Genomic DNA, 21937 nt, shown 5'->3' on the forward strand with positions numbered 1-21937 from the left:
TGCGATCAGCATTTGAATCCGTAGACTGACTGAAGCAGATGGACTTTCCCAATGTGGGTGGTCATCATCCAGTCCTTTGAAGGCCTGGATGGAACAAAAAGACGGAAGAAGGGAGGAATCACTCTCTTAGCCTGACTGTTGAGCTGGAATGTTGGTCTTCTGCCCTTGGACTGGAACTCACACCATTGGCTCCCCTGGTTATCAGGCCTTCACACTTGGTATGAAACTACACCACCTGCTTTCCTGGGGCTCCAGCTTGCTGACAGCAGATCATGGACTTCTCAGCCTCCATAATCAAATGAGCGAATGTCTCACGATAACTCTATCTATATCTTTATCTATATCTAATCTCTTATTGGTTCTGCTTCTCTGGAGAACCCTGACTAATACACCAAGTATAAAATTGGGTTAATAATCTCAGTCCCTAATCCTAAGAAGTAATCCTGTACGGATGATGTGAAGCTATATAAGGTAATTATGGGCCCACTGTAGGCCCATGAGAAGTGGCGGTTTTATTTACCTATTGTATCAGTTAGGGTTTGATCAGGGAAGCAGGGTCATACTGTGATGTGGAATAATGGATGATTATAGGGAGTGGAGTTCACACAGCTGTGGCGGCTGGTGAAGAGGTCTGGGAATGCTGATGCCTTGGTGCCTGCTCGGGCCCTGAAGTTGTGTTGGTCAGCAGGGTTGGCAGGTGAGAAGAAAACGCAGATACGAAGCAGGAGAAATCAAGAGCAAATGGAACACAGACAACCCTTGAGGGGAAGCCGGAATTCGTGTCTATTTCTCACCACCTCCTCCTCTGACTACCCGATGACCCCAAGAGGGCTCTGGGAAACCCAGTTCTAGCTTTGTAAGTTGCTAAAATATAAAACCACCACACTTACAAATAGGAGGGAAAACAACTAACATTTAGTCAGAGCTAGTAATACACCTTCATGTATGTCACCTCATTTGACCTCTATACTCTGTTCTTACCAAATAAAGCTTATTATCTCCATCATCTGGATTGTTCAAAGTCACACTGGTAGGCAGAGCAGAGGTTGGAACCCAGGTCGTTGGAACCTGAGCGCTTTCCACCAGAATTTGACATGTGAAGCTGGATTGGGCCTTTCTACTTGGGGGTTCCAGCTCCATCGCAGTCATCCTGAGTGCCCCTGAAGACCCCACTCATCTGACAAGGGGAAGAATCACCCCTCTGAACCAATCAGAGGTTGGGCCGCACTGGGTAATCAATCTCTGGTCATCTAAGCTACGTCTAGGAGAAAGATTTGAATAGAAGAGTGATTGTGCAGGAATTTAATTTTAATTAAAATGTATTTATCCGCTACAAAATGCAAGAAAAGCTTCATGGGAGGTGGTATGTGGGGAGTGGACGATACAACAGGAGGTCAGGATGATGTACTTTCTGAGAGGTCAAAAGCACAAATTCCTTCTGAGCATTCATATGGGCCCAAGTCTATGGCTGTGGTCCAGACCCATGGGAGAAACAGTGGGTGGGTGGTACGAACACCTTGTTTGTATATTGCTTTTAAATAGCTTCCTCTTTTATTCCTTCAGAAAACATTTACTGACACCTCCCATGTGCTGGGTGCTGTTTAAGCAACACACGCGAGTGTACAGCATTGAATACCACACTGTTGCTCATCTCGAGGAGTTTAAGGTTGGGGCTCAGGTCAGCTGACCCTACTGTCTTAGGATGGGCTCCCCCAGAAGCGGACCCTGAGAAGAGAATGTGAGTACAAGTAGTTTATTTGGGAAGTAATCCTGGGAAGCACCAGTAAAGAACTGAGGAAGTGATGGTAGGGAGGCAATAGAGGACATGTTAACAAGCAGTTACCTGGGCTCAGTCCTGCTGGAGATCTCTGGGACAGAGACAGAGATAGAGCACACACCTCCAAGATATCCCACCTGAGGGCGAGACATTTGGGGTATGTATCCGCCAACTCTTGCTCACTCTTGTTTGAAGGTTGCTCCAGTGGTGTTAAATCTCATACTTTCGACTGCCCTCTGCATTGGCTAAGCTTACTGCAGAAGCCAGAGAAAACCCACAGGTATGGAGTCACAGGTGCTTGCGATAGAAAGCCACTGGTGTATACGGAAACCAGAAGCATCTGCTCTACCCACCCAACATATAACAATCTATCCCTTCTTCTCCCTTCCTAACCATACTCAGTTTTTGTTCAGGTGTCCACCTCTGTCCCATGCAGCCTGTGTGTCTCAGGGGAAGCTGAGCCCACCCCAGGTCCAGTCAGGGGCCCTGACTGGCATGGCCAATCAGCACATTCCAGACCTCTGGCTATGGCACGGGTTCAAGTGGGCATGTGACCCAATCCAATCAGAGTGGATCTCAGGACTCCTGCTTGGAATGCTGGGTCAGAAATGTTCTTTTTTGGATAAGGTAGCTTCTGGCACTGAGAGCTGTTTTGGCACTGGCTACAGTAAGGAAAAGCAGCCTGAAGACAAAACCAACACAGAGGAGGGTGAAGTCAAGAGAATTGCAAAGAATAGCTGGAGCTTTACTTCTTCAGTCAGAGGAGTCTCTTTCTTTCCTATTGTAGTCAGATCTCCTCCACTGCGTGTGGGACTACTGGTAGCCCTGACTTCCAGGGACAGAGAGCTTCTCTCATGCTACCTATACACTGGTCCTGAAGAAGAAATCTGCTTGGACCATATACATGTCTGTTGGACCAGTCACCCCTGGGGCTATGTGGTTGGCCGGGCCTGGGCGCTGTGTCCAGTCTTGTAGCCAGGAGTAGGGTGTCAGCCAGTTAGATTCACCCTGTCATATGCCAGCTCCTGGGAGACTCTGGGCGAGTGACTTCACTTCTCCAAGATTCCATTTTTTCATCTCTAAGGTGTGAATGACAATTATCCACCTTAAAATGTGGCTGAGAGGTACACACACAAGTGTAGTGCTGGGCGTGGCCATGTCCCTGATCTGGAGTTGCTCATAAAGGTGCCTCTTAGAGGCTCTAGTTCTCTACCCCCTTCTTGATACTAGACCCCAACTTATTTTAATCAAAACCCATGTATATCATTTACTATGTATATGTGTTCGAAGCACACATCTCTCTTTGCTATTACTATTCCCCATTACAGGGGAGGAACCCGCTGTACAGAGAGGTTAAGTATTGCCCAAGGTCACCCAGTTAATAAGTGGCAGAGCTGGGATTCAAACTCAGGCATCTTGACTTCAGAGTTTGTGCTCCTAACTGCTCGGCTATGATGCCTCTTAGAATAACTGCATTGTATATGTTTGTGGGGTGGATGTATGTTGGATGGATAGACAGTTGAACCTGAGTCCCCTCCATGGGCTAGAACAGAAAAGAGTGTCCCCGTCCTTGCCCCTACCCTGTGGAGGTTTTGGGCACTTCATTCAATAACAGCAGTGTGTCCTAGAATGGGCTTTAGGTTTGTATGAACAAGAGTCTGCCTGGGCAGCAGGTATGGCCCAGCCTGCCATGAGGGTGTAGTGGGTTTTGTGTTATTGGTTAGACTTCTGCGTCTCTAGAGACCAGAACTGTGCCCTCAGATTTCACAGTTGGCTTTGAGTATGTGTGTAGGTACCTCTGCCTCTCCCCAGACAGTTTGGAGCCGGGGCCAGACTACTTTCATGACCCTGTGTCTCTTCCCCTCTCCTCCGCACACCCGCTCTCTATTTGCTCTGGTTGCTACATCACCTCCTGCCTGTGGCCTCATCTCTCCAGCACTGACCTTCCCATCATTGCAGCCAAATACACATATCCCCCAAAGTGCTGCAGTGGCTCTGAGGGCATTATTGATTTTGACATGTGCCAGTTTTTCTCCAAACTGTCTCTGGAAAGTGCACTGAATGTGTGGTAGGCTTGATGAGTTCCTAGCGACCTTGAAGACTTTTATATGTCTTATCCATGAAAAATAGTGCATTTTGAGGCCTATCGGGATGATAAGGGGCTGGAACAAGGCCCGAGTGACCTTGCTTCTCGCACACTCCTGAGCCTGTTTGAGGGAGGTAGAAATGTTTCCACTTCCTTAGAAAACCCTTCTCCAAAGATAGCTCCCAAGGTGGACTGGGGCCACTCAGCCTTTTCTCATCATCTAACGAGGTCACCAGACTGTATAGATATCGGCCTTCCTCTTCCTTCTGAAAGACCGAAGCCCTTTGATAGCGGCTTGGGGAGAAAGCTGGTGAGACCACACTCACTGTTTTACCCCTTCCTGGAACATATGCATGTGAGGAAGGGGTCCGAGGGCACAGATCCTTTTTCATTTGGAGGAGGAGGCACAGGTGGTCACTCCTTCCCCTGCCATTCCAACGCTGTGAGACCCACTTGGACTTCTCTGCAGGAAATCTCTGCATTGGGAATCCACTTAGTTCTACTCCGACCTTTCTTCAAGCCAACTGTTCGGCTGGAAATAAAAAGAAGCCAGGCCTGACACACTACCCGTCCAGCCCCTGCAGGATGCCATCAGGTGGATAAACAATGATGATGGAGATCACCAGCTGGAGTTCTTTCCGGGGAGGCATGCGTGGTGCTGCTGAGACCCATTGCTTCCAGTCTGAGATGTAGATATTTTTAGGGACGAATCTGGTCCTTCCTTCTCTCCCTCCCTCTGATGCTAATGTGGCCATCTGCATCTCCCAGACAACCTTCACAAGCACACATTCGCCATCCCAGAAGAGTGGGCTGGGAAGAGATTGTTATTAAATATAGAATACTGAGCCACGGCGCAAGGAGGTTGAGTTTGCCTGGCGTGCTCAGAGTGAAGCAGAGGCGTCGGAGACCTGGAACCCACTTCCATGCTCTGTGACTCTCGTGGTGCCTTCCCTTTCCCATTAATTTTTAAATTTCTTTAATCTGTTCAGTGAAGGGCTTAGATAATATTTCTTTTAAGTCCACTCTAACATTGCACGATCTTTTCTTTGAAGATCTTAGTTGTATAAACTCCCAGACACAGTCAGGGTCCGGCAGGATAGCGCATGGCTACTGCTTTGTCCAGAGAAAGGACAATTGTGATCTTCTGTCCCCATTCCTGTCCACCCTCCAGGGAGATGGCCAGCAAGGGTGGCTTGTATGTGGTGGCAAGGGACTCTGACCACTGATTCAAGAGGTCTCAAGGCTTATCTCCCTTCCTGCAATCAGCCTCCATCAGCCCCCAGTTTGCCCTACATCCAAGGAAAATTCACTCTTCAGCCCTCAGACCCAAGATTCTTTTTCACCTGAGCCCCTCAAGTTAAAAAGGTTGGGAAGAGGGCTTCCCTGGTGGCGCAGTGGTTGAGAGTCTGCCTGCCAATGCAGGCGACACGGGTTCGAGCCCTGGTCTGGGAGGATCCCACATGCCGCGGAGCAACTAGGCCCGTGAGCCACAACTACTGAGCCTGCGCGTCTGGAGCCTGTGCTCCGCAACAAGAGAGGCCGCGATAATGAGAGGCCCGTGCACCGTGATGAAGAGTGGCCCCCACTTGCCGCAACTAGAGAAAGCCCTCACACAGAAATGAAGACCCAACACAGCCATAAGTAAATAAAAGAAGGTGATACTTGTCCTGGGGTCAGAAGCTAAAGAAGAAAAAAAAAATGTCCTTGAATCTTTAAAAAAAAAAGGTTGGGAAGAGAGGAGGCAGAGGTCCCAGGAACACAATGATAAATTTTAGTTTTTGAGCTAATAGAATGTCTATGCTGAGCAGTAGTATCTCACTGTGGTGGGCCCACAGTGTTCCTGAAGTAGTGTTAAATTTGTTTAATTTGGAGAACACGTGCTATAGATAAGGTGATGGGAATGATAAAAAATGTAAGTGATAAAGAATACAGCTCCCATAGCACTGTGTACTTCTGATTATTTATCAGCTGAATAAGTTGCATGAATGCAAGAACCATACCTAGCTCACAGTAGCATCTGTGAGATGAGTGAATGGTTCTGTCTCCATCTCCATCCCTAGCATGGGTGTCTCAGGCCCAGGCCAGAAGCAAGAGGCCTGTGTCCAGTGAGGATTTGGGCTGCGGGCAGAGGGAATGCTGTTTCCTCTATCAGTCACTCTGTAAACAAGGCAGGGCCATGCTGACCTCATCTCCTGTCCCCAACAGTGCCCAGGCCTGACCTCAACAGAACGTTTGGATGGACTGGGGGCAGGTCAGGCCCCAGAGCAGTTCCTTCAGGGATAGGCCTGGCCTGTCCAGCACTCCAAAAGTACGGGCAGGATGGCAGAGGCCCCATTGCATAGTGGTTAGGCATGTAGATTCTGGAATCCAGAATCAATCTAGGCTCTGAAACTTATTAACCATGTGACCTTGATAAGCTACGTTACCTCTTTGAGTCTCAGTTTTCCCATCTGCAAAAGGGAATGATAATAAAAATGCATACCATGCAGAGCCACTGTCACCATACCATTTCATTCATTATCTCAGAATTAAATGAGATAATGTGCGTAGAGGATACCTCGTCAACTGGCATCACAGGCAGAGTTGCATCAGAGTGGAGAGCTGCCCCTCTGAGAATCAGTGCTGACTGAGTCTTGCAAACTGAACAGGGAAGGCTTTTGCTGAAAGTTCATGTTCAGGAAGTCGACTGAACTCTGAAGATGCTAAGAGAGCAACCAAGGAGGACAATCCCTGGGAAAACCCAAAAGGCCTCGCGTAGGATCACATGGTAAGGAGTATGGAAAAAAAATAAGCCCCAGGTTTGATGGGGGCAAACTGCTCTATTTGCACTTGCCTGGCAAGGGAATGTAGTTTCTCCAGAGGGTGGTCTGATGCTGTGGAAATTCCAGCAGGCTGGAGCCACAATACTGTTTTCTCACTGCCCAAGCCTGCCTGTTCTCCTCCCCCTGGGTCAGCTCTGTTGCAAGAACATTTATATTGGGCCAAGCCCATGTTAGGCCCCTGGGCCCCAGAGGTGAGTAAGACACAGCTCCTGCCCGTGGGATCCCTGTTTCATGATCACTGCTACCAGGGCAGTCTGCCCAAGGTGTTTGCAGAATTTGCAGTTCACAAAGCGGCTTCACACCCTCACACTGTTCACACTGTGAACGGCGCTCTCTGGAGCTGTGGGCAGCCAGTGAGGGTGGGCAGAGCAGAGATTAAGGTAGCCATTTGACAGCCAAGAAAAGAGGGTGCTTGGGTGATGTGACGAAGGTAAAGGGTGGTCTGCACCACTGCCCTTCTTCCCACCAGTTTTATTCTAGGCAAGGCCAGTCCAGGTGAGGGGAAGGGTCTATCCGCTAGCAGGGGTTTGCTGAAGCCCAGGGTGGTCAAGGAGCAAAGCAAGAAGGGAGGTCCACAGCCGGTAAGGGAAGTGCTATGCTGCTCCCCCAAGTCCAAAAGGGGACGCTGAGGCTTGCTTTCCAGCTGCCTAGGCCAAGGAGCGTGAAGCCCAGCCCTCGCCTCTACCTTGACATTTGGATACCAGCACCGGGGTTTTCATCTAGCAGCAACACCAAGCCTCGTCCCCATCGGCCCTCTGCTGGTCTCAGACCTGCACTGGTCTGGGTAGGAGCGCAAGGTTGCTCCCTACCCTCGGGCTGGGCTACAGCCCACGTGCGCCCGCTGCAGCCGCGGTGACAGCTGGCCGCAAAGGGGCGGGGCGGGCGGGGAGCGTGGGTGGCTCCGCGCCGCGCTGCCATTGGCTATGGGCCTCAGGCTGGGGGCGGGGCTGAGCCCCCTGGTTGACCTGTCATTGGCCGCGCCGCCGATGGGGGTGGCTCCCCGTCCCCTTGGCGGCGCGGCGCAGAACCGCAGGCGCTCGCCCGGCTAAGCCTGTGCGGGGCCGCCTAGGTAGCTGCCAGATCCGCAGGCGGCCTCCTGGTGCAGACCGCTGCGCACACGGCCCTAGGCAAAGACAAGGGCTCACCCGAGGCTCGGCGGCCGGCGCGGCTCTCGGTAAGACCGGGGGAAGGATAAGGGGAGCGCGGGGCTCTGAGGAGGGCGGGCGGGGACCGTGGCGGCCGAGCCTGGACTCTGTGCCCTGGCCCGCGCCGGAGAGGGTCAGGTGCGCCGCAGCATCTCCCGCCTCAGACCCACCCCACGGGGCGCCCAGCGAGCAGGTGGCACTGCCCAGGGAGGCCGGGGTACCCCTATCGCTCTCCGAATCCATTAGAACCCAGTACCTCGAATTACCTCTTACTCCGCCCCCCAACACCCAAATTCTTCAATGCTAAGCCTAGAAGATACCCAAACGTCGACATGGAGTGGGCGCGACGCGCCATCAGTACCGCCTGCCGCCGGGGCAGAAGATCATCCCTAAACTTATCTTCCCACGATTTGGGCTCCTCGCCGGTCACGTTCTTTCCCGGCTTTTCACTGGGCGCCCCCCTACCCCCCCGCCTATCAACCCCCGCCCGGTTCCCCTCCCTCCTTAACAACAGGAAGTTAAGTTGGGCCAAATGTCGGTGGCCTGGCCGCCGTGCGGGCGGAGACTGGGTCTGGGACGGTGGCGGTGGCCCGAGGGGCCGTGGCGCTGTCCTTTCTGAGCCTCGCGCCCCCAGCAGCCTGCGCTCTCCCCAGGCCCGGGAGCACCCCCGCCGGGGCGTCCCAGGCTCCCGCCTTGCCTTTGCCGACTGGCCCTGGGCAGAAGCGCCGCTGACTTGGCTTCCAGGCCGGGGCAGGTGGGGTTAACTTTATCCTAGACCAGCCTCTGGCAGAACTGGGAATGGCCTTTACTGGATGAGGAGGAGGCTGTTGAAACCAGAGTAAACGTGTGTCTCTTTCCACATTGTTTTATTCTAAAGCCTGGGTTCTTAAAGCCCAAGGAGCTTTTATCTGGAGGCGCATTGGGCCCTGCTGGGACCTTAAGCAGTGTGGGGACCTCTTGCTGTCAGTCTTGCCTGCTCACTGCAGCCCTCAGTGGTTTCGGTGAAGGATGAAGCCACTAACCAGCCCCCTTCTGGGCAGGCCCCGTGGGAAAAAAAGCCAGCAGCCGGTTGGCCCTCAGACATTTGCTTGCCTGGGTGCCCTGGCACTGGGGTCCCCTGGGCCCCCAGGCCAGCTCTGTTCCTGTCCCTTTTCCAGGGGAAGTGGATCCAAGGCGGGGGGGCCTCAGTTCTCCAGGGCAGTCCCACCTGATGTTCTGGAAGCTCTTATTGCAGTTAAGAACAGGCCTTCAGGCAGAGTGAAGACAGATGTATTAAGTGCCTACTGAGGGACAGGTCCTGCCCTGAGGCACTTTTTGAGAATTTCACAGTAACTCTCAAAAAACTGTGAGAGTTATGCCCTCCTTATTTTAGAGATGGGGAAACAGACTCAGGTAGGGTAAGTGCCCAAGGTCACATAGAAAGCGGCTGAGCTGGGATTTGAACCAGACTCTGCCAGAGCTCAGTCCAGTGCCCTTCCTGCTGCCCCATGGCTGTGGAGAGTGGTGTGCTGTGTTGCAGGCTCCTGGCCTCTGAAAAGATTCCATCCAAAGATCCTGTGGGTGCTTCTTTAGCAATGCACTTGAACTGACCCAGGTTAGCCCAGGTTGTTCAACCTACAGACCCCTTGCCCACCCTGTCCTCCATCAGGGGTGATGGCGGTGTTGGTCTTGCTGTGATGGGGAAGGACTGACTGTTGGTGTTTGGGTGCTATTTGAGGGGGAAGTCTGCCTCTGCCATTGACTTGGCCCTGCGCCTGAGAGTTGGCTTGTGGGATGGTTTAGAAAGACTGTTATATGTGTTGTGTTTTTTTGTTTAATATTTATTTTATTTATCTGGCTGTGCCGGGTCTTAGTTGCGGCACACAGGATCTTCGTCGCGGCATGCGGGATCTTTTAGTTGCTGCATGTGGGATCTAGTTCCCTGCCCCGGGCCCCCAGCATTGGGAGCGCAGAGTTTTAGCCACTGGGCCATCAGGGAAGTCCCAGGAGGACTGTTATTTGAAATAACCTCTACCTTAGGACCAATTCTAGTTTTATTTTGTGTTTTGGGGGAAGGGCAGGTGTTGAGGTATACTAATTGTGATTCTAAGGTGATTGAAATCCATAGTTCGAGCTTATGTTTATAAAAAATGAAATCACTGCCTCCTTCCTTCTTCAGGCCCAGGGCTGCCTTTCTGCTCATCCTTCTCTTCTGAAAGAAAATCGTGATTAGCCTACTACCAACCAGTTACACTTTAGTATAAATCAGCTTAAGGACTAAGGCTGGTTGTAGCTTGGTCATTGGAGGCCTATTCCCAGGAACTGTAATGAGCAGAGGAGCATTGAGTAATCCCTCTCTGCCTGTCATTGGGATGTGTCTCTATTCTCTCCACCCATGTCCACACCCCCATCTGGGTGTGCCTCCCAGTCATGGGCCTGTTCCTTTCACTCTCTACTAAGGGGGGCGGGGGGGGGGTGGGAAGGTCCTGCCTTCTTGAGGGAGAGCCTTGACCCTGGTGGGAGGGCTGGGGTATGGGTGCAAGATTTGGGCTGAACATTGCCAATCTTTGAGGCCCTCCCAGGGCTAGAGGGTCTCTGTTGCTTAAAGAGCCAAGAAAGGAAACACTGTATATCATGCTGGGGTTTTTCATACTTTGTATCACTTGATCCCCACTTTAGCCCTCTGAAGAAGTAGGTGGGATTATTCCCATTTTATAGAAGAGGAAACTGAGGCTCAGGAACTTTCCCCCAATCACACAGCTAGTGAGTGACCAAGCTAGGGGTCTGGCCTCTTTCTGCATGAGTGAGGTCTGTGTGGGGAATTAAACACTAAGGGAAACAGGAAAAAACCGCGTGGCCATCCTCTGAACCCTGGAGGCTTGGTGTGTGCAGCCGCCTGCTGTGCTTATGATTCCCCATCTTATATTGTAATTATTTGTGAACACGTCTTCCTACCCCACTATGAAATGGTATTTAAAACACTCATAAACTTGGCAGATTTATTTTCTGGTTCTCACAAATCCTCCTTGCTCTTTGCTCTATATCCCCTTTGCCTTTTATTTTATTTTATTTTTTTAAAGATTTAATTTAATTTTTATTTTTTTGGCTGCATTGGGTATTTGTTGCTGCTTGTGGGCTTTCTCTAGTTGTGGCGAGTGGGGGCTACTCTTGCGGTGGCTTCTGTTGTTGCGGAGCATGGGCTCTAGACGCGCGGGCTTCAGTAATTGTGGCGCGCGGGCTCTAGAGCGCAGGCTCAGTAGTTGTGGCATATGGGCTTCGTTGCTCCGTGGCATGTGGGATCTTCCTGGACCAGGGATCGAACCTGTGTCCCCTGCATTGGCAGGCAGGTTCTTATCCACTGCACCACCAGGGAGGTCCCCCTTTGCCTTTTATACCAGTCTTCATTAGGATATCTACCATGATGTGTTGCAGTCCTCTGTTTAAAAATATCATGAACATTTTCAGGGAATTCCCTGGTGGTCCAATTAGGACTCAGTGCTTTCACTGCGAGGGGCTGGGTTCGATCCTTGGTTGGGGAACCAAGATTCTGCAAGCCGCACAGCCAAAAAAAAAAAAAGAACATTTTCAAACACAAAAAGAGAGACAATAGTATAATGAGCCCCAAATACTCATTATCCGGCTTCAACAACCAAGATCATGCCAGGCTGGCTTCATCTCTCTCTCTCTCTCTTTTTCTTCCCTTCTATTTTTTATTCCTGAAATATTTTAAAGGAAATCTCTGATATCATGTCATTTTGCCCCTATATAATCCAGCATATATCTATTTTGAAAAGAATGTTCTTTCATGACCACATGGCTGTTATTGCATGTAGCAGAATTAACAGTAATTTTCTGGTCGCATCTGTGCATATTCAGATTTCCTTCATTGTCTCAGAAGTGACCTTCATCACTGGTTTGTTTAAATCAGGATCCAAACAAAGTCTGTATGCTGTATTTGGTTGGTAGTCCTTTTAAGCCTACTTTAATCTGGAGCACCACCCCCTCTGCCCCACTCCCACTTTTAACCAGCTGTTACCCTCCGTTTTAAATCTCCCAGTGGACGGCGAACGCTTTGATGCTGGAGTCTACTTCTGTGCTCTGCTGGGGATCCCCAGTGCCCTGTCTGGGACAGGGCAGAGGCGTGGTGAGTGTCTGCCCAGTGGTGTCCTAGCCACTCAGGAAATGCATTTTGAATGAATTAATCCAGTGGTGGGTTTCTGTGACTGCCCATGCCTGTGTTCAGATAAGAGGTTTTAAAAAAAAGATGACTTGCTCACGTGTGGACGTTTCCTCAGCAAGCGTCAGCCTGTAAACATCCTGAAATAATAGAACTGTTTGCCGTGCTCCCTTGCGTGCTCTGGTTTGTGGTGTGGGGAGCCCAGACAGCCGCTGTGGTGCCCTGATCAGCAGCTGGCCTCCCCAGATCACGTGTGGGACTGATGGGGACTGAGGTCATTTCTGCCTGAGCTCTGAATCCTGACCTATTCAGCCGCAGGGATTACCACGTTAAAAGCTAGGCACTTGGCTTTGCTGCCCAGAGAATGCCGCCCGCCTCTCTCTGGGCAGTGCAAGGTTCTGCCTTGTACCTTCAGGAGCCTTCTCTATCTGGCCTCACACCTGGGGGAGGTGTGGGTTTTTCTCAAGGTATTATCCATCTGCAACTGACGGGTTGTGACAGAAAACAAACACTTACGACCTTTCACTGTCTGGTCTGAATCTATGGTGAAGAGATAGTGTCACCATTGGCACCTTTGTGGGTGTCCTAATAAAGGAGACCAGAGGCTCAGGAGGGAAGGAAAAGGTGTGCTTGCTCCCCTGGATAACAGGCTTCACATCTAGATTCCTTGTCAGATCTCCCCAAGGTGCTGGGCACTCTTTTTGTTTGTTTGTTTGTTTCTTTTTGGCCACACCTCGCGGCGTGTGGGATCTTAGTTCCCAGACCAGGGATCGAACCTGCGCCCCCTGCATTGGAAGGCAGTCTTAACCACTGGACCACTGGGGAAGTCCCTGTGCTAAGCACTCTGATAGCCATCTTCTGACCCACCCAAAAAAGACCTTTCTCTGCACACAGGCCCCAAATTAAGAGGCTTTTTTCTTTTCCTCCTCCTCCTCCTCTTTCTTCTTAAACGTAAACAGTCTTTTCCACTAGGCATTAAGTATAAGAAAATGTTGTCTTTCTCTCTGCATGGCAGGGATAAAGTTAATTTTTTCCTTTATCTTTTATTTCTCAGTATTTTTTGAAAATTTTTATAATAAAAATATTTTATTTTTCTAATGGAAAATCCAAATATTTAGGGGTTTTTTCCTCTTAAAAAAGAGAGTTTCCGTCAACCAGTTTGGATGGGTAGACAAAATTATACATGCATTTGGTACAGTTTTATGTGTGGATAGGTCACAGAGCCATTGGGATTTTGCTATTTGCTTATTTTATGGGGTTATTTTAAAGAACATACCTGTACTTTAAAATCATTAAAAAAAAATTTTTTTGGCCGTGAGGTGCAGCTTGTAGGATCTTAGTTCCTTGACCAAGGATCAAACCCCAGCCCCCGTAGTGAAAACACAGAGCCCTAACCTCTGGACCACCAGGGAATTCCCATACCTGTACTTTTTAGAAGTTAGAAAGCAAAGAAAGCCGGAGCTTAGGAGATGGGAAGCTATGAAATCCATATAGCCTCACCCTCCCTCCCAGTCTACCACTTCCCTTTCATTCCTGAGAGTTTCATTTTGGTTTCCCCAGAATGAAATCATTCTAATGTTAGGCTCTTGATTTTGATTTTTTGTTCAGTGAGTTTGCGATATCAGAGGAAGACAGAATAACATAGTGGGTTAAGAAAAAGCAGGCAGGGCAAAGCTTCAGGCTCAGACAGCCTGTCTTCTCCTCCTGGGAAAGTGCCTGATGGCCAAACGCCCCACTGACCTCACTTTGGGGGGCCTTGACTCCTCCCTCCACCGTTTTCTGTTTTCCTCCCTGCCACCTCCTGAGAGGTAGAAAGCATGGCTGGTCTGCGCTGATAAGGCTCCTCCTTTCTCAAGCCCTGATCATCTGGTCTCAGAACTCAGAGTTGGTGGGGGTGATGGGGACTTGGGCCCTCTGGTCACAAACAAACCTTCATCGCAGGGTTAGGTCACGGTGGAGTCTGATTTTTGCGATGCTTCCCTTCGCTGTTAGCCGTTGAGGAAGTGTCCATCCCTGTGTCCCAGATGAAGAGCCATTTGTGAGTACCAGGTATGGTATCGTTTCTCAGATGCAATTGCTCTGTGCCCATCCATGCATCTAAATATTACTACAGTTCCTCCCAGGAAAGCCTATCTGTCTCCCGCGTGGCTTGCAGTGAGTGCTGTGTGGGGGATGGTGCCGATATTCTTAGGGTTGGGATTTTTAGTGTGTTCCGTACTCGCACTGGTGTTTCTCTCCCCTGAGGGTCAGGGTAATCTCCCTGCCCGTCCCCACCCTCACCCGCCTTCTCCCATTGGTGTCCAGAGACCTTGCCACTCTTGTATTCCTTTCAAGGCTCGGTCAGCTTTCTTCCTGGGGAATACAGAGATCAAGGCAGGCCTGAGAACAGGGACTTGTTTCCTGCTGGTTTGGGGCTCAGGTTTTGCCCTTCCCTTGCAGTGGAGGATGTCCAGTGCCCATGTCCTTTCTGCTGGCAGCAAGACAGAATGGCAGGGAGTCGGCCGGTGGCCCCTGGTCCCTGAGCTGCCGCAACAGCAAGTTTTTGGGATGTTTGCAGGCCCGAGCTCCTGACACACCCAGTGCAGAAGCCCAGCCAGGCCAGAGATGGGAGTGGGAGTCTAAGAACATTTCGTCCTGCACCGTAGTGTCAATGTGTTAAGATGCGGAAACTGCTTCTTGGCTCTGGTGACTCTGAGTGGCTGGCCTTGGCTACTGATCTGAGTACTGACTGAATCTGGTGAAGATTTGCAGGATCTCAGGGTTTAACTTGTGCCAGGGCCAGGGGAATGAGGTGGAGGGGAGGATGAAGAAGTGCCTGGGAAACAGTCACTTGGACTTTTTGATCACCAAGGAAAGCTGTTCCTTGGAGGAGGGTGGGTCCAGGGTCTCCTGGGAAGCCACCAGGGTGGGAAGCGATAGGACCCACAGGGCTGCCGAGACTCAGCAGTTATCTGAATTAGGCACGCATGGCTTAACTCCTGCCCCTCTACTCTGCTTTGCTGCCTCTCCCCTTTAGGACTCTCCTTGTGTTAGATTTGTGGGTGTAGAGAGTCTGGGCACTGAGAATAAACCTCAGGGGCATGTTCGAGGTGCAGGTGATATAGGCAAAGACAAACAAATGTGCTAAGACAGAACCTGGGTTTGAATCCTAGGCATGTGGCCTTGGGCGTCAATGAACCCTAGTAGTTTTGTCTGTAAGAAGGTGGTAATCACACCAATCTTGGGGAATTGATGTAGAGGTAAAATTAAAATATTTGTGAAGTGCCCCGCTTAGGTAGGCACTCAAAAATGTCAGGTTTTTTTTTTCCAGTTTTAAGGAGTGACCCATTTTCAGAAAGAATGACACTGGCATGGAATCCTCTAGAAATTTTCTTGGTAGGTCCCTGAGCTTTTATTTCCCTGCAGAAGGCAGCCAGTTCTCCATTTTCTGCCAAGTTGGGCTCTCCTGCACCACCTCTTCCTGCTGCATCCTCCCCAGCCTCTGAACACCACCTCCTTCTCTGTCCCTCCATCCCCTAAGCCCTCCCCTGCCATTGGTGAACAGGATGCTGTGGGTACCTGGAGAGGGCTCTGGGCTGTTTATGACTGCTCTCTGGGGTGTTTATGCTGTAATCTCTTCAGAAGCTCCAGCAGATGTCTGTTTATTGCTGAAACTTCATCTTTATCTTCAGCACGAGAGAGGAGAGGCTATTTTTAAAGATCTTTAATTGACAGGGCTGCACACCCCGGCCTAGATTGCCTCCAAGTTTCATTCTTCATCACACTTAACTCTCTACCCATTTTGAAACCCTTCAGATCCACGCTGAGAGACCTTATATGTCCTGATTTTAGGGCAGCACTTAAATTTGGCAGGCAGTTGTAATCTCTTAAAAAGGTAGGTCAGGGAAGCAAAGGCAATCAGCCAACTGTCTTTTTCCGGGCTGGGACAAATTGGGAAAGTGAGAGTAGCATTTCTGTGTCCACAGAAACCAGCATCTGCCCCTTCCTTTTCCCTGTGCTGGGAGAGGCCTGCCCCCTGCATGCTGCCTGCTGATTGGCTGGGAGATCTTTAGGCTTAGCTTTCCCTTTGGACTCAGGTGGGGCTCAAGGTAAGGAGGGAGTGGAAGTAGGGTAGTTTCAAATGATGCCTCCCAGGAGGGAGGAAGAGGCGGAGGCCGTGAGTCACAGAGCCTTGGGATGTCAGATTGGAAGGGCCCTCTGGGATCATCTAATTCTCACTCCTGCCTCCTTGGTTTTTACCTATGGGGAAACTGAGGCTCAGAGGCTTCTTGATACTGAGCGGAGGCCAGGAGGTGTGGTTCCTGGCTCAAGGGCACCTAACCAGGTCAGAGTCAAGTCTGTTCTCCATCCTCCATTTCTGGCAGACTGTGAGCCCGTGACCAGCCTCGGGCAGCCTTACTTGTCGGTGGCCTTTCCTTTTGTATCACCAAGCGACACCCCGCTTTCTAGCAGCTCTCCCATGCTTTGAATTTAGGATATATACCCTGGTAACACTGGCTTGCACAATGGTTTGGTGCAAGATCTTTCCTTATCAAAACACCTCCCCCAGAGCTCTGGGGCCTATAATTCCCACCATTGTCTTCAGCCCTTGTCTCCAGAGGGCCTTTGTTAAAAATATAGAATTTAATTGGGAAGGATACCATGTTGCTTAGTTTATCTCCAGTTAGCTGTCCTCTGAGAGCTAAACCTTGATAGAATGGGGGATGAGTCAGCTGGAAGTAGGTGGAGGAGGGAATCAGAAAGGACTGTAAATAGGGTGCTGTCAGGGCCGGCATGGAGCACTGTGACCTAGGCTTCTTAGCTCACGGTGCACAGCTGCCGTGCCGGGGGTGCTGTGCTGAATGACAGGAGCAGAGCCTTCATCTAACTCATGGAGAGAGGTACCTTAGATAAGTTCATTCATGCCCACACATCAAGATAAGAGTTTGGAATGTGCTTTAGACAGTCGCACAGTGTGGGGCAGTCAGAGGAGACTTCCTGGAGGAGGTGGCTCTTGGTCCCTGAGATAGGCCTTGGAAGATAGGATTTCCATAGGCAGAGATGGGGAGAGGTAGAGCACAAAGAGATGTAGAAACATGAGGGTATGTTCAGGGTGTCACGTGGTGGAAACCTGGGGGCTGCCTGGGGGAACTGTGGAAGCCGAGGCTGGAATCAGGCTAGCCCTGAGTGCTGGGGAAGGGGTGGGTATGGCCCTAATCCTGCAGGTAGTGACAGCCATTGGAGAGGGGTGGTCAGAGCGTTCCTTCAGGCGGATCAGACTGTGCAGGATAAGCTTGTGTGGGAGTCGGGGGTGGGGGATCTGTTAGGAGGCCTGCACTGCCCTCCGTGCGTTGGACGGGTAAACTGACCAGACTGTAGCCGTCGGTCTGGACCAAGGAGTGCCCCGGGGGGTGGGGAACAGGGAGGTCGGGGGCACTTAAGGCTGGGCCCAAATAAGGCCTTGTCTGCGCTTTTGCCCCACCACCTTCCCTGTGAAGGGGGTCAGCTTGGGCAGCCCCTATCTTTCAGTTGATCAGGAGGGCAGCCCATTTGGAACCCCTCAGGTAGGGTCTTAGAATATGGGACATCTGTCACTTTCTGTGCCACCAAGTGCGCCTGTCCTGCGCTTTGGCAGCTCTGTCTTCTGCAGAAAAACGGTAACTGCCCCTGCTTTTCACCACCTCACTACAGGAGGTCATTCCCCTCCCTCGAGGTCAGCCTGAGGGGGATGGATTTGGGGGTCGTGGGTGCTGAGCCCCTGGGGGTGGGTACCCGTAGATCAGGAGTAGGCGTTACCTGCCTACACTTGGCTGAGGCAGCAAAGCTGGGCTGGGGCAGGGACCTAGGTGAGCCCCTCCTCCTTCATTAGAATAGTTTCTGCAGGCGTCACCCACTCACAGGGCGTTGTGGGCCATCATCGGAAATGACCGATTCTCCCCCTTCTGTGATCTCATAAGCACCTGAATATCCCCTTCAGGTGGGTGCTGCCCTTGGTATCTGGTGCCCACTTTGACTTCCCCAGTGAAGCAGGAAGCCTGTGTGGCCTGGGGCTGGAGTGGATGTCTCCAGGCGGCTGGAACACTTTGTGGGGGCAGTTGGCTGACTCCCCAGCCTTTCCCCAGCCCTCTGGACATCCTGGCCCTGGGAGGGGACAAATGCTGAGCTCAGCTTCTGCCTACTCCAGTGTTAACCTGGCAGGTGGGAGGCACGGCAACCTGGTGTGCTTTGACATTTGAGCAGGGCAGCTGGCACCTGTTCTCTGCCATAGACGTCTCAGAAACACCCTTGCTTTATGTGGTGGAATAAATTGCTTCTGCAGGGAGCAAATGGCATGAGCTTCGTGCCCGTGGGAGCTATTGATAGGGGGTGGGACACTAAAACGGCTTTCCTCTTTCTTTCTTCTCCTAGCGTCTGCGCTACCAATGTGGGACCACGTTGGTCCATTCATTGATTGCTCAGTTGAGCGCTCAATTCATTCATTTTGCCAATCAAGACTTCTGGACCACCCTCTATTTGAAGCAGGTTGTCACAGACCGACCATGGCTTTGAGTGGCAGTAACACCTTGGGCAAGCCACTGAATTTCTCTGAGCATCAGGTTTCTCTTCTGTAAGATGGGGGTGATAGCGCTTGCCTCACAGGGGGCTGTGAGGATTAACTGGGGCAGTGTGTGTAGCACACCTGTCACATGCCTGGCACATAGCAGGCATGTAGGTGGTCCCCAGCTGGCCCACAGGAGTCTGAGAGCACACGTGTGGGCGGCATTCCTCTTTGCCTCAGGTCTCCCATTCAGTACTGTTCCCTAAATGGCTTTTATCCTTAAGTGGTGACTTTTTGAGAGAATAACTCAGTCTAAGCACATAGGTGGGTAACGAAGAAAGATGGGCCACCTTTCTCTTTGTGGTGAGGTTTTCTCAATCAGACCTTGGGATCACAGGGCTGCCACATTGGTGCTTGATTTCCCCACTGTGTTCCAGCCTGGGCTTCACATCCGAGGTGACCCATTCCATCTTTGGACGGCTCCTCCTGTCACTTCCCTGCTGGCTCCCTATAGCTTCTGGCATTTGGTCCTAGTTCTTCCTCCTTGAAGCCATAGAGAAGGAAAGTCTAGTCTCTCCTCCATGTGACAGCTCTTCAGATACTGTTTTTTTAAAAATCAAATCTCTGATACCATAGATTGTAAGATATACCATTATTTTATGAACCTTCAAGAAAGAAAAACTGCTTCCAGTTACACTGTGGAGCAATACTGTGTTATCACTTAAAATGTTTCTATTTACTGAAAGAATTCTTAGACTTTAGACATAAGTTTTTCTTCCATATCGTTCCTGCATGTACATCAAAAGGAAAATAAATTATTAACAGCATTTCTAAAACTTAGTCACTTTCAGAATCCAAATCTTTCAAATCACTTTTTGACTCAGAGTTATCAATATGTTTGGGGTCTTTTTCTTTTTGACATATTATATTCCGGTAAAGTGGTGATGTATTTCTTAATCTCTGTTGTCTTTGGAATTCTTTTTTCCAGGACTCACATTTCTTCCTCAAATGGTCCTTAAATGTTCTGGCTCTTGAAATGTTGAGGGTTGCAGTTGTCCAGATGTGTCACCAGGAATAATAGTCAAATTTCCGTATGACAGTGACAATGGGGCGATGACAACTATGCCCCAGCTGCATTCTGGCCTAGAGAGATTGTTAGATGTTAGGGGATTATAAGGTAATTCTGCTTTCAGACATTTTATAACTGAAAAAAAATGCGCATCTCCTAACTAGTGCAATATGATACTTAAAGACAGCCCTCTTGTCCTCTCTCTTTTTTTTTTCTTTAATTAATTAATTAATTTATTTATTTATGGCTGTATTGGGTCTTCGTTTCTGTGCGAGGGCTTTCCCTAGTTGCGGCGAGTGGGGGCCACTCTTCATCGCGGTGCACGGGCCTCTCACTGTCGCGGCCTCTCTTGTTGCGGAGCACAGGCTCCAGATGCGCAGGCTCAGTAGTTGTGGCTCACGGGCCTAGCTGCTCCGCGGCATGTGGGATCCTCCCAGACCAGGACTCGAACCCGTGTCCCCTGCATTGGCAGGCAGACTCTCAACCACTGCGCCACCAGGGAAGCCCTTGTCCTCTCTTGAGTCTTCTTCCAGATTTACAACCCATGATGTGGGTTCAGGTGTTTTCCCATGGTTCTCCTTTGAACAAACTCCATTTTGTCCATATCCTTCTAATATATCGAGGCTAGTGCCCAGACCCATCTACCATGTTCATGGTGTGGTGCGACCGCAGCAGAGGAAGGCAGCTATCACCTCCCTAGTTCAGGCCATTCTACTCCTTTTAATGCAGCCCAAGATTGCATCAGCTTTTCTGGCAGCTACTTCACATTATTGACTCACTGACATTACTCCTGACCAGATCTTTTTTTTTTTTTTTTGGCCGCGCCATGCAGCTTGCGGGATCTTAGTTACACAATCCGTGATTGAACCCATACCCCCTGCAATGGAAGCGCAGAGTCCTAACCACTGGACCGCCAGGGAATTCCCCTGACCAGATCTTTCTAACAGGGGGTGTTGCTAAGCTGCTTCTCCCCTGTCCTCAGGTGTGTGTGGCTTTAGAATTTAAGTGCAGAGCCTCCTATTTTCTTTCCATCTGATTCAGAACAAGCGTTTCTGTTAAATTTCAATGGGTTAAATTCTGTGCAACCCTGTTACCTTGCGCTCTTTCAGGATCCTGTTTAATTAGTGTGCCTTCCCTAGCATCACCCAAGTCACGGATAAAATGCTTATCAGGAGAGAGCCCTCTGCCAGAGTCCTCCCCTCGTAACGTCCTCTTTCATGGGCTTGCTTGGGGAAGGTAGTCCAAGCTGCTCCTGCTTAAGTCTCTGCCTTTTTGCTCTCCTGACCTCTGACCAGATGCCTTCTTGAGTCTAGTTATGCCACATCTATTGAAATTCTCCATCAACCATTAAGCATCCTATCACAGAAAGGCATGAACGCTCCTTGACATCATGTGTTCTCCGTTCCCACAGGGCTCTGGGACTGCCCCACACAGATGCAGTTCAGCGGTCTCATCTGCCAGAGTTCCCAGTGTTCTGGGCCGGCCAGGGGGCTTGATGTCATTGAAACTATCTAAATATCCTTTTCTAAAAATCCAAGCTTCCCCCGACCCCCCTTCCCAGCCCCCTTTCTCATCTCAGTGTTGGATCTTTATGTGTCAGTCTAAGGATAGCTCTCTTTGACGGAGGCCATCGTGTGTCCGGAGTGGGAGCCGAGGTCCAGTTTCCCAGGGTCCCTTTACGCCTCTGGACCTGTTGGCTCGAGACGACCCCCACCCCTTCCTGCCATCTAGGCGTGTTGTGCAGCCGCAGTTCATCCTGGGCTGGCCTCCTCCGGCTGATGCTCTGAGGGAGGCCCTGCCTCACTGTCTCAGGGGCTTCTTTGGTTACGCATCCTTCTCCCAGTGATGGGACCTGCGCTTTTCAACAACTGACCTTGTCAAGGCTTCCTGTACAACCACGTGGCTCTATTCTCTAACACTCACATGGCAGCTGTGGTGAGCCCGGCACCATGTGAGGGCTCTGTAAACACTAACTCACTTCATTCTTGTTCCAGACCCATGAGGCAGATACTCTCATTATCCCCACTTACCAATGAGGAAATTAAAGTGCAGAGGGGTTAACTGACTTGCTCCAGATTTCACAGCTAGGAAGGGGAGGGGCGGAATTAGCATCGAGTCAGTTTGCCCCTAAGTCCAGCTCTGAACCATAATGGTGAGCTGCCTGCTTCCTAAAAGGCCCCATCTTCCCTCCTCCTCCTCCTCCTCTTCCTCCTGCCTCTCCCTCTGTCCCCCTGCCGCCCCACCTCCATCCTCAACTGCACAGCTAGAACTGCATTTCAGAGTGTCTGAATCATTTACTTCCTCATTCTTGGGTCCTAGAGCCCTTCTATTCTTTTAGCAATTTGAAGTCTGTTTCCTTAGAGTC

The 21937-nt window shown here is 50.5% G+C and overlaps 1 protein-coding gene across 6 annotated transcripts in view; it reads left to right on the forward strand.

Moving 5' to 3' along the window:
• Positions 1–7682: 7682 nt before the first annotated feature.
• Positions 7683–21937, forward strand: part of LOC118899967 (F-actin-monooxygenase MICAL2) — a 223234-nt gene continuing 208979 nt past the window's right edge. For 5 of the 6 annotated variants that reach the window (XM_036862051.1, XM_036862052.1, XM_036862054.1 and 2 more), the window contains exon 1: positions 7683–7859. The gene's annotated coding sequence lies outside the window, so the exon portion shown is untranslated. Of the gene's footprint in view, positions 7860–11866; positions 11954–21937 lie in introns of all 6 variants that reach the window. The other variant, XM_036862053.1, reaches the window with a different exon arrangement.

Source organism: Balaenoptera musculus, chromosome 8, assembly GCF_009873245.2.
Source record: "Balaenoptera musculus isolate JJ_BM4_2016_0621 chromosome 8, mBalMus1.pri.v3, whole genome shotgun sequence".
Taxonomy (NCBI): Eukaryota; Metazoa; Chordata; class Mammalia; order Artiodactyla; family Balaenopteridae; genus Balaenoptera; species Balaenoptera musculus.